Source organism: Ambystoma mexicanum, chromosome 6q (genome assembly GCF_040938575.1).
Source record: "Ambystoma mexicanum isolate Mex_15411 chromosome 6q, UKY_AmexF1_1, whole genome shotgun sequence".
Classification (NCBI taxonomy): domain Eukaryota; kingdom Metazoa; phylum Chordata; class Amphibia; order Caudata; family Ambystomatidae; genus Ambystoma; species Ambystoma mexicanum.
Window position 1 is genome coordinate 496,166,832 of NC_090937.1, and position 16,756 is coordinate 496,183,587.

The window sequence follows — 16,756 nt, forward strand, 5'->3', positions numbered from 1 at the left end:
CTTTGATAGTCCTGCGACCAGGCCCCCCATGGGCCTGTTTGAATTGACTCTGATTAGTATGCAAGGCTGCCATCAGCAGCTAACAAAGGGAACGGGCAGATCCATGGAGCTGTTAGTTAATTGTTAGTTCATTTGGCTTGCCATGGCAGAAGGAAGGTTTTGGCTCTCCCCCTTCCGAGATGCATTGTGTACTCCACCTGTCAGATCCCAACTAAATATGACAGAGGGGACTGCGCCTTTAGGCTGTGTCCACCCAGAGTACACAGGTCTATGTGTATGTTGTGCGTTGAGCATAGGAAAATGTGTGCAGATTAGCCCCACACGTTTTCTGGAGGTTGATCTACCATCATTCCATTTTATTTAAAATGTCAAAAAAAGTCCAGGCAAGTGTACACCCATCATGTGGATAGTCAATTTCCTCACAGCCCTGGTACGAGTGTTCCCTTTTGTTCACTCACCAGCCCCTGGCAGCTGCTCCGGGCGTCTTCTTTCCTTGCTCTCTGCTCCACATCTCTGTAGTGTTGCGAGCACTGCTCACACTTTGGAAAACTCTCGGTGGGTTACCAGCAGCTCTGCTCATCACGCGCGGACGCTGCCGGTAGCTTGCAGCACTAGCATCTTTTCCATGCCCCACAGCTCCGGCTGTGTGCACCCGTCCAAGGAGGCTCTAACAGCTGTGACCCTCCCGCGGCCCGCCCGGGCCTTGTCATTTCCGTATCTGCAGAATATTTTCCTGCGTCCAGGCCTCCAGGCAGGACCTGCCTCAGCAGCCTCCTTCTTGACAGGATTTCTCTCCCTGCAGGCCCGACACAACCAGCCCGGCTTCTCTCCTGTCGGCTCTACCTTTTATGTACCTGCAACCACTTAACAGGTTGCAGGTGTGAGTCCTTAGCCCATTTGCCTGACCATAGTTACTGGTGTTCTCTGAACATGCCTGACCCTCACAACAGTCTTCTGGCATCTTATTCGTCTCAGTACCTGAGTGGTGAAATTACATGTTAGCGTGTACCACTCCTAGTCACCTCCTCCTCGTCTCAGTACTATAGTGGTGTGACGGAGGGAGAATGATAGAGTGGGATTGGCAACAGGATATAAAGGCAGGGGGAGGGTAGTGGAGGGTAAGTTTGGTTGTTACAAGGAAAAGGGGGATCCATGTCTCACCTGCGGACATCCTCTCCCCAACCCCCAAGGACTCTCCAACCAGGGGATTCTCTCTCGCATCTCCACCCCCAGGATCAGGATCCAAAAGCGATGACCTTTCTCGAAGAAGAGGATCCAAGGGGGGTAGGTGTGAGGATGCCCTCCTGTTTCTCACAGTCCTTGATTGTATTAGATTTATTAGCGACCTTCGAAACTGTCAACCGTGACATTTTGCTCTCAACATTGAAACTCATCAATGTTACAGGGGCAACCCAGAAATGGATAGAATGGTTTGTTAAGCAGGCAGCAAAACATCCCCTAGAACCATCTTACTGACGTGTGTGGTGCCAGAAGTCTCCTTGGTCTCCCCATTGCTGTTTAAGGTATATCATATAGTTTCTGGCCCGTTGCTTTATCATTTTGTGTTTAAATATAGCTCTGTTCACCAATTAATAGATACCAGTGCGATGTGAGGTGTTGTGTTCCCGTGTACCAGCGAACAGTTTTCATTGTGATGTGTAAAGTTGTGTACCTCGTGAGATCGCACACATATTTACAGGTGACCTCTATCAGAATTGTCCCTGGACCTAATATGATAGCAACCTCGTCTGTTTCCTCCACCCTCCCATTACTGTTTTTTTCCTCCTCATCCACCCTCCAGAACTATCTGAAATGTCGTCAGGCCTAGTATGATAGTCGCTTGTTTTGTTCCTCCCCTCCCTTTCTGCACCCCTCTCTCTCACCTTTAATTTTTCTCCAGCTCTACCAGAAATGTCGTCAGGCCTAGTACAGTAGTCGCCTGTCCGTTTCCATTTCCTTCCCACTCTCCCCCTCCCTTCCTTATCTATGTCTTAGCTCTTGCACTATCTGAAATGTCGTCAGGCCGAGTATGATAGTTAATTTCACATCCTTACTGTTCATGGCCTGTAAGAATGTCATTATATTTCCCCTTGTTTCCTCCCTTGCCTTGAAGCGCTTTGAAACACATTGTGTATAGGCGCTATATAAATAAACTATCATATCATATCATATCATGTAAGGTGGAGAGGTGTAGACACACAATTAGACACACATTAACAGGTTTCTGCCAGAGGCGGATCTAACGGTCGCTAGGCAAACAAAAGGCGACCGGGCCCCCCCCCGCCCCGGGCCCCCCCGGCCCTTCCACACAACAGGGCCCGCCCCTTCCACACAACAGGGCCCGCCCCTTGCCCGCCCCTTCCACACAACAGGGCCCCGCCCCTTCCACACAACAGGGCCCTTTCATTTTAACACTCCGGGTTCATTCCAATCCTGGGCCAGGACTGGCCCAGGAGACGTGTCTACGTCACAGTGACGCAGTGTTATGTGCCGGCGGTGTGATCCCACGAGGAAAAAGAAGTAATCTCCATTGCCTGGGCCCAGCTGAGAAGAGAAGGTGCTGCTCGAGTCGAGGCTGTCGAGTGGTGTTTGCTGTTTGCTGTCTCCTGCCTACTGAAACAACGGGTAAGTTTAGCTATTGTGGGGATTTGTGTCTCCATGCTCCCGTGACTGTCTCCATGGACCATGCTCCCCTCCTGCCCCAGCCCCCCGTGAGTGTCTCCATGCCCCCCTCCCTCCCCAGGGCCCCCGTTTGTGTCTCCATGCCCCCCTCCCTCCCCAAGGCCCCCGTTTGTGTCTCCATGCCCCCTCCCTCCCCAAGGCCCCCGTTTGTGTCTCCATGCCCCCCTCCCTCCCCAAGGTCCCTGTTTGTGTCTCCATGCCCCCCTGCCTCCCCAAGGCCCCCGTTTGTGTCTCCATGCCCCCCTGCCTCTCCAAGGCCCCCGTTTGTGTCTCCATGCCCCCCTGCCTCTCCAAGGCCCCCGTTTGTGTCTCCATGCCCCCCTGCCTCCCCAAGGCCCCCGTTTGTGTCTCCATGCCCCCCTGCCTCTCCAAGGCCCCCGTTTGTGTCTCCATGCCCCCCTGCCTCCCCAAGGCCCCCGTTTGTGTCTCCATGCCCCCCTGCCTCTCCAAGGCCCCCGTTTGTGTCTCCATGCCCCCCTGCCTCCCCAAGGCCCCCGTTTGTGTCTCCATGCCCCCCTGCCTCCCCAAGGCCCCCGTTTGTGTCTCCATGCCCCCCTGCCTCCCCAAGGCCCCCGTTTGTGTCTCCATGCCCCCCTGCCTCTCCAAGGCCCCCGTTTGTGTCTCCATGCCCCCCTGCCTCCCCAAGGCCCCCGTTTGTGTCTCCATGCCCCCCTGCCTCCCCAAGGCCCCCGTTTGTGTCTCCATGCCCCCCTGCCTCTCCAAGGCCCCCGTTTGTGTCTCCATGCCCCCCTGCCTCCCCAAGGCCCCCGTTTGTGTCTCCATGCCCCCCTGCCTCCCCAAGGCCCCCGTTTGTGTCTCCATGCCCCCCTGCCTCCCCAAGGCCCCCGTTTGTGTCTCCATGCCCCCCTGCCTCCCCAAGGCCCCCGTTTGTGTCTCCATGCCCCCCTGCCTCCCCAAGGCCCCCGTTTGTGTCTCCATGCCCCCCTGCCTCCCCAAGGCCCCCGTTTGTGTCTCCATGCCCCCCTGCCTCCCCAAGGCCCCCGTTTGTGTCTCCATGCCCCCCTGCCTCCCCAAGGCCCCCGTTTGTGTCTCCATGCCCCCCTGCCTCTCCAAGGCCCCCGTTTGTGTCTCCATGCCCCCCTGCCTCCCCAAGGCCCCCGTTTGTGTCTCCATGCCCCCCTGCCTCTCCAAGGCCCCCGTTTGTGTCTCCATGCCCCCCTGCCTCCCCAAGGCCCCCGTTTGTGTCTCCATGCCCCCCTGCCTCCCCAAGGCCCCCGTTTGTGTCTCCATGCCCCCCTGCCTCCCCAAGGCCCCCGTTTGTGTCTCCATGCCCCCCTGCCTCCCCAAGGCCCCCGTTTGTGTCTCCATGCCCCCCTGCCTCTCCAAGGCCCCCGTTTGTGTCTCCATGCCCCCCTGCCTCTCCCCAAGGCCCCCGTTTGTGTCTCCATGCCCCCCTGCCTCCCCAAGGCCCCCGTTTGTGTCTCCATGCCCCCCTGCCTCTCCAAGGCCCCCGTTTGTGTCTCCATGCCCCCCTGCCTCTCCCCAAGGCCCCCGTTTGTGTCTCCATGCCCCCCTGCCTCCCCAAGGCCCCCGTTTGTGTCTCCATGCCCCCCTGCCTCTCCAAGGCCCCCGTTTGTGTCTCCATGCCCCCCTGCCTCTCCCCAAGGCCCCCGTTTGTGTCTCCATGCCCCCCTACCTCTCCCCAAGGCCCCCGTTTGTGTCTCCATGCCCCCCTGCCTCCCCAAGGCCCCCGTTTGTGTCTCCATGCCCCCCTGCCTCTCCAAGGCCCCCGTTTGTGGAGCGTAACTGACCCAATATCCTCAAAGCACTGTTACTTGAGACTTCAGCCTTTCATCCTTCTGAGGTTGATAAATCAGTGGCAACTTTGGTTGGGCGATTATTGTATGTGAATATGTCTATATATAATGGTTGACAAAATAACCAATAATGATCATTAACTAGAGTTTAGTGTGTCGAGAGTAGATGATTTTATTTTATAACAAAAGTTGCCTAGGCAACTGTAATAAAGACAACTTCATAAAAAATAGCTTTTGTCCCTAAAGTTTGCCATTGTGCACTTGTTACCTCAATTAACTCCGCCCACCCTAAGCTCCGCCTCCATGACCCGCCCACCTAGGGCCCTCTGTCAGGTGCTGCCCACGGGGCCCTTTGCCTTAAATCTGCCACTGGTTTCTGCGTGGTGTGTACATGTGTGAACCTCAGGTGTCCACAGGCACATTAACAGGATTCAGTGTGGTGTGGGGAGTTGTGGACTTTGGGGGTTTAGACATAACATGGGGGATTAGACACAAGTGTACAAGTGACCTCTAGTATGTGTTTTGTGCTAGGTGACTCTAGGAATTTGATGCAGGCATACTGTGATCTTCGCCGTGGCCCCCTGGCTCTCCTCTCCCCATAGATGCCTGCCACAGAAGGTGGCCTTGTTCTTTTGGACGAGACTGTGGATGGAGTGTGTTCCGGGGCTGTTGATGGAAAGTCCTGCCTCTGTTGTGCTCCATCCCGGCCCTGCTGTGGCACGATCCCTTGGAAGGACATCGTGTTGACCCATGCGGGAGTAGCCTGGGAAAGTAGCAGCCTTCTGCAAATGTCTTTCTTTAAAGGTCAAAGATTCCCTCGTGCTTGGACGTGCCATGTCTTTGAATATCATGCCCCCTAACCAAGCTTGGCAACACATGAAAATGTGGCCCTCCTGGGTGACCAGCCCCAACGACTCCAGTCGTTTCCGAGAAACAAGAGGCCATTGTTCCCCCAGCTCCCACAGGCCGCTCTGGTTGTCAGATCTCGCGACATTTCCTAGTAGCCGGCCAGCGTCAGCGTTCCTTTGCAGGAATGCCATCAGCCTGCTGCCCCATCACCCCCCCAGCTGACGTTCTAGCATTGGGTGGTGCTTAGAGCTCGTTCAGCATGAAAGGGACGCTTTAATACAGTAACCCATGAAGTGGGGCTCTCTCAGAGAGAGCGGTAGAGCGCGGTAAATCCAGCGGGGGCCGTGCATTCAGACCCCGGGGCATTCAGGGACATCCAGGCCTTAGTCTGCGGAAGAAAAAGGAGCGGATGCTTCATAGGATAGAGGGTACGCGCCACAGACGGAATGTTTTGTGATAGTCTGGATGTAAGTCACTCCTGCCGGGTGGACTATAGAATGTATGATGTAAGAAGCCTTGAAAACAAAGCTTTTCAACTGGACTGTACCTAAAGAAGTTCCCCTGTAACCATGGAACATACCCACTGTTTTCACTGTGATGTACCATGCAAATGTTTGTTGTCTCTGAAATCTGTACTCAAGTGAAACCTCTGAAACAGTGCCACATTTCCTCAGGGCCGCTGCGCACTCTATAAATATAAATTAAATAAATAAATAAGGCGAATGGGCTTCATTGGGATGTGTTTCAAGGCATATTTGGAGAAGAGTAAATGAGTGCACTATGTAATATGTGGGCGCATCAAGGGTTTGAGATGTGCTTGCGCCATCCTAAAAGGTTAGGTGGCTTTTTTTTCCCGGGCCTCCCTTGAATATCTGATTCCCTTTCTTTCTACCCTCACTCCAAACATGCATGTTGTTTTCCGAGTTTTGCTTTTCGTCTCCCATTATATATGTCCCTTTACATGCCTCTGTTCCCCTCATCCATAACACTGGGCATACTTTGCATTGTATTCTTTCCTTCTCTCTCTAATACATCGCCTCCCACTCTATGCCCGCCCCGCCTCACACTGCTTCTTACTTTAATGCAATGCGTATTCCTTCCTCTCCACCTGCTTCGCTTTTTTTTCTTGTAGTCCATCACGTCTCTGCACATTGTCTTAGCCTTCTTCCTTTTCATATTTTCTTTTTTCTTTTTCCATCTGACCTCCCGGCAGCAATTAGACACTTTTGTTTACACCGTACCTTACTCCCATGCAGACTGGCTTTCCCTGAAGCTCTACCCAGACCCACACACAGCACTAACCCCAGCAGGGCTCTAGTAAAGAGTTGAATTGGAAGCTTTTTCGAAAAATCTCTTCATTTCGCTACTTTCACAGCGCTGTCAGAACGAATCCGCGGAAATAATCAGATCTAATTTTTTTGATCGAATTTGTTAGGTATTTTTGTACATTTGTATTAATATATAGATGGGGCTGGGGTAAGGGAATAGGTGAAGGTGGGGGAAGTGTGGGAGGGACCCCCCCACATTATTAAAACAAATTTGATGGAAGAAAAATTGTCATTTATCATTAGCTATTTTATTTTCGATCATTTCACGGTAATCCCTGTTTTTCATTAGGTATTTTACGTTCCATCTTTTCACGGTAATCCCTGTCAGAACAGGGAGACATGCAATGTAAATATGAGAGCGTCCCCCCAAAAACTAAATGTCTGCTCCCTGTGCCATAGGCCAATGTTGGGAGTCTTCAGTACTCTTCTACATTTTAGCCACTTTGGTTTGTGGGGGAGGGGTGGTGGGCAAGAGTTATACAGGGAGGAGGATCCTTGCAATTGGGGTGGGGGGGTCCCTCATGGAATTGCTTGTAACTGCCCTGGTGGGTCGGCATCTTTTGGTGCCAGTTAATACTTATATGGAATTATGCCAGGTAACCCGGCAGGTACTCCCACTGCAATAATTAAGACGATGCATGGCCAGTGCAAACACCCAGATGCTAGCGTGGCAGGGATGTCTGCGAGGACCCCTCCAGGTAGTCCCAAGTGGTCTTCCATTCCATGACAATAAGGTATCCAGGGCGACTGCCGGATTACACACGTTCTGCCGGGGAACAGGTGGTGGGCACAGCATCAATGGGCAGCAGGTGGTGGGCAAACAGGGTCTGGGTGTAAATGGCAAACACATGCAATCTCTCTCTGTTGAGGTGTTGTGGCAGGGCAGATTTGTATTCATTCATTACTTCAAGTGTATGAAACTGTTTGCTACCGGCAAGCAATCACCATTGCTCATGCCAATATAAAATGTAGTCGATTGTCATCAACATACATAGGGAGACCATTAAAAAAACAAAATCTAAGCAATGAACTCCGACGGGCAGGGTCATTCCCGGCTCAGGTAATGCCCTAGGGACGACAGACAAGCGTAACCTCACAGCATGCGCTCTTTTGTGTAAATTATAAATATATTGACCATAATTGACAATAAGAAATATATGTTTATGACATATATATTGAAATCAAATTGAATATATATATATATATATACCAAAATGTCAGAAAATCTGTGCACTAGGGTATGTTAAACTGACAAAGCATTCCTCTTTTGATGAATGCTAAATAATCCATCATCCTATTGTATCAATGAGGTTATAAATGTGCCGACTGCGCCCTACCCGGGGCTTTGCCCAGGTAAAAACACACACTCATATGCAAATTACATAAGTGGTAATAATAATCCAATTGGTGATTCTACAGAGTTGGAGAGTGAAGAGAATAGTTTGGAAGATGAAGATAAGAATATTACAGATTTTAAAAAAAACATAGAAAAGAAGGAAATAGAATGAAAAAAACGGAAAAAACCTGCAATAAACACAGGAGAACATAAACAAGCTGTTGAGTGATAACAAATATTGCAGACCTTAAAATGCAAGGATCAGGACTGGAGTATTATCAGAGTATCTGCTTAGACCCACAGTGCAGTGCCTGCTATTCATGACGGAACTCTTGTTCTGATATGTTCCCTGAAAAGAGAATAAATAAATGCTATCAGTACCTTCAAAAACAAAGCCTGGTGAAGATTAATTGAACAATATTATCCTAAATTCTAAACATCCAAAGCCACCATAGATAGTACTCAGTGAAAAGCCATGTTCCCAAATGTCCTCTTAAACGTTCAGTGACAAATTACACATTGGAACCAAATCCCCGCATATGAGAAAAGTGCCATGAGACTTCTTAGTCAATTACTGTGATGCTGCTAAACTGTCCAAGAGTCCATTATATCACAACAAACCGCCAGTACTCACTGGAAACTCATGTTGCCAATTGCCCTCTTGAACATTCAGTGACAAATGATATCTTCTAACCAAATCCCTTTATGAGAGAAAAATGCGGTTAGGCTCCTTAATCAGTTACCATGAGAAATAAGCAAAAGAGAAAAGTATGGGGGTATGCACAGAAAAAGACTTACTATATAAGGGGTAAATTCCCTTAGAAATCGATAAGGTAAGGGCTGGTGTTCTGCGTGGCCGCTAAGTTGCCATTTTGAAGCATTCTTAGCAATGAACTCTGAGGGGCGGGGGCATTACTGGGTCAGGCAATGCCCTGGGACCGAGTTGCAGGCCTGAGCGAAGCGAGCTCACCCGGATATAAATGTGGCTGTTCAATCCCATCGATAAAAAGAGGAGAAATGGAGCACTAGATTCCTAGCTATTGGATGAGTCGTTTAATAGAGTAATCCCTTGTTCGTGAGGTTAACTCTGATTCAAGTTTCATGTTAATGCTACAAGCAGTGTCTGAAATGGTTCCGTGGATTTTCCGCCATTCTATGTGGCGACGGGCTCACATTTGTGTGTTTGGAATTTGTCTGAGAACTATGTGAAGACATGTACATTTCAATCAATTTATCTACCTTATAGACCTAAAAAGATTTTTTAATAGTTGTTCAAAGTTTGTATTTAATGTAAGATGCTAATAAAATGAATTAATAAATTGAGCGATTTGTATTTGACAAACAACGGTCTCAAATGTGAACTTTTTTAAGAGTCACTTTTGATGTCAAGAGTGTATTCCATGGGGGTATTACCTTATCATATATATTACGGACCCCATTCTAATCTAAGGTATTGAATTTCCCTCCCACTTGTGTATGGCCACTGTGCCTTACCTGTCATAATTGGGAGACCCCAGTAGTGATTCTGGTTTCAGTGTACACTATTCAAAAATCTAGGAGGGTGCACTTTACGTAGTCAATTAACATGTTCCTGTAATAAAGAAAAGGAATTACTTTTTGCAATAATATCGTCTGCTTCCTGTGTCTATTTACTTCTTTTATTTTTTTGAAGTATAGGTTACAAAAATAGCTCTTGCTTATACCGTAATGCTATTATATTTCACGGCACGGTTGCTGTATGGGGTTGCAGTATGGTGGTCAGGGGGCGCGTTCTGCGACTCATCTCGTTTTTCTCTGACATTTTCCTCGGACCTCCACTGTCAATGTCTGCTTCTCAAACTCTGCCCACAGACTCCATTCCAGGGCCCATCATCCATCCTTCACCCGCTTTTCCTCCTCGCCTCCATCTCCCGTAGAAATTAATACTCATTGTTGACGATTGCATTGCTCTTATGCGTTAAAATGTATCCCCACTCCACCATGGAAGGGCATTTTATTTACACCCCAAGAGGGTTTTAAACAGACTTCCACGACACGTTACCTTTTGGACACGACCCCGGTTTTATTGAATAATGCAGTTACCCTGGAGGTCAAGGAATAAGCCAATCCACTGACGTCAAGTGTAATAAATGGAGGTAGGGCTACCGTGAAATATCTGTGGCTTGGATACTTTGAATGAGCTTCTCTTCGGATATTTAACATGGCTGGCGTTTCCCCACCTGATATGGTTCCCTGCTAGCTCACTGGCGCGCGATTATCGATGTATACGATGACCTCGAAAAGCGACTAGCGTACACATGGTTAAATAAAGGAGAGACCGGCTCATGATATCACAAAGCAGAATTCCAATAATGCCATGGCTGGGGTCCAAGATCACAATACTGTGTGAAAGCGTATCGTCAAACTGCCCCCGGAGAGCTGCGGATTTTGGACACGCGTGCATTCTGGGTGCATGGAAACACCCACACCGGAACCTTTCTCCACAGGGGTTAAGAAGGCTGAACTGGCTTCCTCTGAAGGCACGGGTCACTTGTAAGTGGCTCACCCTGACACACAAAGCTCTCTATAGCCAGGCACCAATGTGTTTGAAAAATTGGGTGAAATGGCATCCATTGATTCAACCTTAGCGAGCTAGAACCCGTTGGAAGTAGCTAGAACCAGGCTACTGTGGAGCAGGAGCATTTGGCCGGTCTGCAGAGCAGAGTGTTGTTAGATTGACAATCATTGCGCTTTCATGAAGAGAATTGGAAACCCCTAACTTCTAGTTGCCCTACTCTACTGTATTAGTGGTCGGATCCTCTGTATCGGTACCTGATGGTCCTACCTGTAATCAAATACACATGTACAAAATATTTTTGGCATTTACAAAGTCTTCACCCTTCCCACATCTAAACAAGCACCATTTCTCTGAAGTGGTGTGTGGAAGGCGCATGAGCCCACAGCACAATATGCACGCCTGCGCATGCGTAATGTGCATGGACATCACATACTGCAACAAGGCCCGCACTGTATCTTTCTATTTCTCTTCCATATCTTCTCTCGCAGATTCCAAGATGGGGGCTCATTTCTGCAGATGATCTTATCAGTGCACAGATGGTTAAGTTAATTTGGTATTTCTGTTTCTATGGAAACCGCATACTCCCCTGCACGGTGAGGTTCAGGAGAGAAGCCACAATCCTTCTAGCTGTGCATGTGCATACATTTCTTTGCAGAGTGCAGTTGCCAATCATATCAAGTTTTTTTCAGTGGGTGTATACTGAGTGCGCCTTCCTCCTCCGGTCGGTGTGCACACACGATTCACCGCCACATTAGCCGCTGTGTCCACTGGCAGAGCACCTACAGTGTGATCTCACTGTCCCCCATCCAAGCATGTCACTTCCTCTGTGTAAGTGCTAAGGGAAAGGGGCCTAGTATCTGCAAGCAATAATATATTCAATTTCACTGGGAAGGGGCCATTGCGACAGAAAGAATGTGAGTTCCTCATATGCAATGGCCGAACGTTACCCAGGATAGATGTTCAATGCATCCATTCAGATCCCACTCTGGAATGTATGCCATCTCCTATACAGCTATCAGCCATCCCCACACAGGAAAATACCACCTGCTTTACTTAAAGGCTCATTTCAATTCCAGCCAAACTGTTGAAGGTCCTATTCGTGTTGTGAAATCATACTTAGCTAGAAACCAGGGAGAATTCATGAAAGACTTTTAAGCCAAGGCAACGATGATGATGTGATCTCCACAGACTGCATAAAGCCTTTAATCCTTGAATTGCAGAGCAGTGTTTGGGTGGGTGACGGGTTGGTAACTAGTTTAGGGGCTGCCTGAGTGACTTATGTTGTGTAATGTGATTGTATATAGCAGGTTTTCTGCCAGTTGCACGGCCTCTTGCCAATTTGAGTCCTGGGATGGTTATTGGGGTTCTATGTCATATCAACAGTCATTTTTCCGACTGATGTTTATAAGAATGCATTTTGCCAAAAAAAGTCATTGATTTTTTTATTTTTTTTATTTAAAGGGGGAGGGGGTTGCCCCAATCCCTTCCTCCACCACCAAGTTTTATTTGTTACTGTTCCCCAAACCCTTATCAGCCATTTCCCACCCCCCAAAAAATGTCAATTAATTTTTTCAGCAAAGTGTTATCCCAAAAACACCTTGCGAAAAAACGACTGTCGATGAAACAAAGACATACCGGTTATTGGCCTAGCGGGATGAGATCAAGTTTGCTGTTGCTAATATGGTGTTGTGTTGCTGAGTGGAGCAATATACTGTGCACGCGTGTAAGGGTCTATGAAGCCACTGGTTCTGCATGTTGAGAGCTGAGCGTGGTTGAGTTGCTACATATCGGTTGAGTTTTAGTTCATTTATCGAGCATATATCTGCTTGCATGGCAGGAACTGGGCAGAATAAACAGCATGTCGGCGCAGATGTTAGTATATTTTCAGTCGTACATACAATAGTGCAGAAGACAAGCAAAAACCGAATGACCGAAAGAGGAACGTTTTAAGATCTTTCCTAAATAAGAGATAAGAGTTAATCAATCTAAGGTCAAAGGGGAGTGAATTCTAGAAACTTGGTCCCAAAACCAAAACACGTCTATGAACAAATTGGGATGCAGGTACCACCAGCAAACAGTGATTTGAGGGGTCGAGCTGTGAACTAAGGATGAATTTTTGCCGAAAGATAGGACACTTAAACACGAGGCAGAGAAGCTTCCAAATTATTCTTTGCCTTATCGGCAGCCAGTGGCGATTTCTTCATCCAGCTTGCGTGAGCACCCCAATGGTGAGGTGGTGTGTGTGTGTGTGTGTAGGTCAGTGTGCAGCATGAAGGTCAAAGAGAACGTGAGGGTGTTGGGTGCGAGTGGATATTTGCTGTATCTCAGCTGTAGTGTGAGGAGGATGCCGGGTGCTAGAGAGAAACTGTTTCTGTAGGGAGCTAGCAGAGAGAGTGGGTGCCGGTTAGGGTATGAGGCGGAGAGTTACATTTTGGTATTGAGACCATGGTCGCCTCAAAACCAAGAAAAAGTCTAAGGGACATTTCGAGTCCATCAATACTTAGAGGGGGGCTACAACCTCATCGTATATATTGCCTCCCACTAGCTTGTGATAACCTCAGTATGATTGCCGACATTTGCCTTTAGTTGTGATCAGTATTCTAAATATGGGTTTGAATAATTGACTAATTAAATATAAAGCTCCTCTGTACACGTGCATTATCTGACAGTTAATCACAGGTTTGGTATTTTGGCGTACCAGAAGAAGGAGTCACACTCGAGGCTTGCATTTCAAGTGGCTTTCTTTAAAATAAATGGAAAAATGTCTGTACGTCCCTATCGCTAAGAAGGATTTCACTGCCTATAAACTAAACTAAGGGTGCTCGTCGTATGTCAAAACAAAAATGAGGTCTCAGTCAAAACCCATTTACTATCTGGCCCTACCACTTCAGGAAGAACCAGCATAAAAATCTACCAGAACCATAGCCTCTTGGTTCAGGCTGCCTCCGGTCAATGCTCCTTGGATCCCTCCCAGGGGACTGGTCACAGTTTAAAACAGTGTTCTTCACAATTCATCAAAGAAATGTTTTCAGGTCCCTCTTCAGGCTACTCATTGTACGTTTATATACAGGTCAAACGTCTCAAGTTCTTTTAAGCATAGGGGTGATCTCCTTATTCGTTCTCCTTCAACGTGGTCTTTCTATATACCTCTGTTTTATGTCTTGGAGGTCTTTATATAAATCGAATGTCTCACTTCTTCAAAGGGGGGGTGACTTCCTCAGTCTGTCTTGCCAAATTAGTTGCTTACTTTCCACTAGATGTATGTCTTTATAGGACAATTGAGCACCCCCATGTTCGGCTCTTCTTATGGGTTGAAACATGTCACTTCTCTAGGGCTGTCCAGACCCCCCTGGATGTCTTGCTTATTTCACCTTTGTGGTTGTCTCTTTGGTTTCTGCCATTCTTCACCATTGGGAATTTTAGATCTTCCGCATCCATTCTACCATCTATTCTCTCTTCATACAAATTAAATGTCTTGAGTTCTTTAAGTGGAGGGGTGGTGCCCTTAGTTCTTCTCCACCAACTTGGGTGTTTCCTTTCTACTAGCTTAATTTCTTGGACAGACTGATTGAACCCTGCAGGTTCCCTTCTTCTGACAGGTTGAACAATGTCACTTAATTCTCTAGGGCTCTCTAGACCCCTCAGGATCTACGATTTGTTAACTTTTGTTGTTGTGTCTTTGGCCTCTGCCTTCCTTCCCTATTCAGAGTTCTAGTGTTACCGTAATCCTCCCTGTCATATTGTCTCTTCTCACGTTGCTCCGCTCGCCTTCCTCCACTCTGGGCAACCCTGGTACCTCTACTGTCGTTGGGTGTGCGCCAGTGGAGTGGCGTTCACCTCTCTCCTTGGCGTCGCCGTCCCGCATGGATTTGCTTCCTGTATCTTGCCTGCCACGGCACTCTGTTCTCCATCAGCTGCCGAGTTTGTAAAGATTCCGGCATTACCTTCAGCCATCATTAGGGAGCAATGCGCGTGTGTTTTCAATGCGGATCAGCTGAAACAACACCAGTCATTTCCATTCCCATATAGGCAGACAGGGCATTCTTCAAAGGGAGTTCCGTATAGGAATGGGAGTCCTTATCCCCCAGAGGGGAGCCACTCCATGTGAGGTCCCACTTTCCCAAACCCCTATGGAGGGTTTTGCTGAGCAGGCTCACGTTCCTAGCCTCAAAAGGGCTGGTTTTCCCCTGGGAAGAAGAGGCACATTTCCCAGATTTGTCACAGTGTGATTCAGGGAATGTATGATACTCCAGTATGTACTGCACTGTGCACTTTCCTGGCAGCAGCGCACCCTGTACTTAGCTGAGGTTCCAGAGTCCACAGCCTTCAGTTGCTAAAGATGCCTTTTGAAGAGGACGCTTAACGAGAGCTGGCCTGGAGAAGTGTGGTGCTGTCAGCTGTAAAATAATAAACCATTTCCTGATGCCCACAGGCAATTATTGACTGGAGGCAATATTGGTGGCCCTACAAGAAACCCAATCAACACCCACATGGAATTGGGCAAGTTGACGAGTTTCTCCTATGGAGCTGGCAGTATCTCACATCTAAAACCATGCCCCGAAACTCCTCTCTCTGTTATTTAGATAGAATGCAAAGCTGTGGAACGATTTACCACTTTACTTGAGGACCCTTAAATCACTCTACCAATTCTGTAGAGCACTAAAACATTTTAGTTTCAATAGGGTTTTTCCAGATCTCTGGCTGTCCACTTGCTGGGCCTAGCTATGATCTATTTGAATCATGTCTTGTCATCAGCGCCATTATACGGCTCGGTCCGTTCTGTGCGCGTGGAAAATTCAAAAATACAAAATACAAATAGAAAATCATCCAGGAAATTGAAGATGAGAAGAGAATTCTCACTACCCGCTGACGTCTGTATGAGCCATCAAAGGGATGCTGACCAAACGGGCACTAAACGCAACATGCCCTTCAAAGTGCCACCCCCCTTGGATCTGTGAACGCAGCAGGATCCCAAATCACGCAGCAGAAGTGGTGGCGGACGCGTGATGGCATACACAACATAACGAGAGACAGAACCAGAGCCGGGGGTCATCATAATTTCATTTTTTAATGTTCAAGATCCTTATCATTTAAAGGTTGAGTGTCAAAGATCAGTGAAGCTAGCTTGCCAGGCAGCAAGGGCCATGTCCCTAGGGCCAGGGCAACACAGCAGACAGTTCATCACAATGCACACGGCAAGGTGTTTTAACATTTCACTTGCAGAGCTATGCAGTGACAGTGTGCTGTATTGTGGCAGGAGCGACACAGAAGCTCTTGTGCGCGAGCCCCTTTGAGCCCATCTAGCTGGGAGCAGGGATTAGTGATGGGAGATGCAGAGAAGGGGGGCCCAGTGCTATTCAGTGGTGGTGTTTGCTAAACCCCAATATATATATATATATATATATATATATATATATATATATATATATATATATATACATATATATATATATGCACTGAGGCGAGACCTTGCTATGTATACCACCACCAGTAGTAAATGAGTAGGTGGGCTCGTACTTGAAGCAAGTGGCCAAAATTGTATTTTTGACAATTTACAGGATGTGTGTTCTATTGGCTCGGTTACTAATTTTGAAGACAATTAACTATGGGGTATAATCCCAGCCTCCCACTTTACCGACATGTGTGATCTTGTACAAATCAATGAACCTTTGTTATGCTCCGTTCACCTTTCTTTACTATAACATACCGTTCGCCCTTTCCGCGGCTTCTTTGCGCTCTCAGGGGGTTGTGCCTCACGTTTCTTAGAGAGCCCAAGCAGACTATAGAACGGGGCCTCTTCTACACGAGCGGCGCATTTCATGCTGTGGTCCTAAAGAAGCATCGTGTCGTTCACTAGCCTGTCGCGAGTACACTGCGGAACGGAACTGCAGGCCTCGCCAATCCAGCAATTGCAATCCTGTATCATGGGTGGACGAGGGGTCGCTTGACTTCCATCCATGGAGTGCGCTGCGGGCTGCCACCAGCATAGCAACGTGCCCGCCTCGAGGGATCGCAGCATTCTGGGCCGTGCCCGCAGTGAGAGACAGATAAACACTGCCAGCATCCGCCGGGTCATTCAATAAGCCTGGCGTGTAGAGGGGCGGCATTCCAGACAGGCCGTGCGTGAGGCAGGTTGGCAGCCGACTGCAGAGCTGCTGCCCACCCCCCAGCCCCCTTGCCTTGTGTAGCTGGACCAGCAGGTGTAAAAATAGGCAGGCAGGGCCGG

General features: G+C 48.4%; 1 protein-coding gene across 35 annotated transcripts in view; it reads left to right on the forward strand.

Moving 5' to 3' along the window:
- ANK2 (ankyrin 2) overlaps positions 1-16,756 on the forward strand; it is a 1,645,279-nt gene that overhangs the window by 863,527 nt on the left and 764,996 nt on the right. The gene's annotated exons all lie outside the window — the stretch shown is intronic.